Raw genomic sequence first — 1,418 nt, 5'->3', positions numbered from 1 at the left:
GAGAGAGAGACAGAGAGAAACAGAGAGAGGGAGAGAAAGAGAGAGAGACAGAGAAAGGGAGAGAGAGACAAACAGAGAAAGAGACAGGGAGAGAGAGACAGAGAAAGAGAGAGAGAGAGAGAGAGAGACAGAGAGAAAGGAGGCCATGAAGGCCAACTTTCTGCACATCATAATCAGCCCAGACATGGCTGTTTCCCTGACAGCACGCATGTGTGAGGACTGTGCTTTCAGAGTTCATGTCCACAGCTCATTGCGGGGGCAGTTTCTCTGATCGTGTGGAGCTGGATGCCAGGAGCAGGACACACCGTGTTCTTTCCTGAGCATGAAGCCAGCTCTCGGAGTTGTTTTGTTGCACCTGCCATTAGGCGTTGATGATGTTCTTTCTTTCCTCCGGTAGGGTAAGAAGGAGAGGACGCAGTCCAAGTGGTTTCCTTTCTTAAAAAAAACAAACAACAAACAACAAAACAAGAACACTAACGTGGGACCAGGCACAGATGCAAATTCTCGTTTTGAACTTTGAACCCTGCCCAGGAAGCCCTTCTCATGCATCTTCAGTATCATATACATACACCTGGGCCAGGCGCGGTGGCTCACACCTGTAATCCCAACACTTTGGGAGGCCGAGGCAGGTGGATCACTTGAGGTCAGGCGTTCCAGACCAGCCTGGCCAACAGGGTGAAAATATAGGCCGGGCTCAGTGCCTCACGCCTGTAATCCCAGCACTTTGGGAGGCCAAGGCGGGCAGATCACTTGAGGTCAGGAGTTTGAGACCAGCCTGGCCAACATAGCAAAAACCTGTCTCTACTAAAAGTACAAAAAAAAAAAAAAAAAAATTAGCTGGGCCTGGAGGTGCACACTTGTAATCCCAGCTACTCAGGAGACTGAGGCACGAGAATCACTTGAACCTGGGAGGCAGAAGTTGTAGTGAGCTGAAATTGAGCCACTGCACTCTAGCTTGGGTGACAAAGCCAAAAAGAAAGAAAGAAAGAAAGAAAACATAGAGTTGAGGTTGAAAGCATCATAATATCCAGAAGTCCAAGAAAAATGAGGGATGTGTTTGTCTGCATAACATCTTTAATATGGAAAAAAACACAGATAAAATTTTAAAATAGGAAAATGAGAAAAAAATCTGCAACAGATATGAGAGACAATGGGTGATTATCTTTTCTATACAAACAGCATTTACAAAATCATAAGACAGACAAGAGAAACATGGGCAAAAGACATGAATAGGAAATTTACCAGTAAGATATGAGACTACATTCAATCTCCCTGAAAAGCAAAGAAATGCAAATAAATCAGAAGAGCATTTCCCACATCAGATTTGCCATGATGAATACTTTGGATAAAACCCATTGTTGGCAAATATATGGTTAAAATGAACAGTACCATAAAATATTGGTGATACTACACATTGT

The 1,418-nt window shown here is 44.0% G+C and overlaps 1 non-coding gene across 1 annotated transcript; it reads left to right on the top strand.

Annotated features, from left to right (window-relative positions):
• Positions 1-215: 215 nt before the first annotated feature.
• LOC112204718 (small nucleolar RNA U3) lies at positions 216-428 on the top strand. The gene has a single exon (XR_002938377.1). It is a non-coding gene; the product is annotated as a small nucleolar RNA U3 (small nucleolar RNA).
• Positions 429-1,418: the final 990 nt, after the last annotated feature.

Source organism: Pan troglodytes, chromosome 8, assembly GCF_028858775.2.
Source record: "Pan troglodytes isolate AG18354 chromosome 8, NHGRI_mPanTro3-v2.0_pri, whole genome shotgun sequence".
Classification (NCBI taxonomy): domain Eukaryota; kingdom Metazoa; phylum Chordata; class Mammalia; order Primates; family Hominidae; genus Pan; species Pan troglodytes.
The sequence above is the reverse complement of the archived record's forward strand: the minus strand, read 5'-3'. Positions and strand labels throughout refer to the sequence as shown.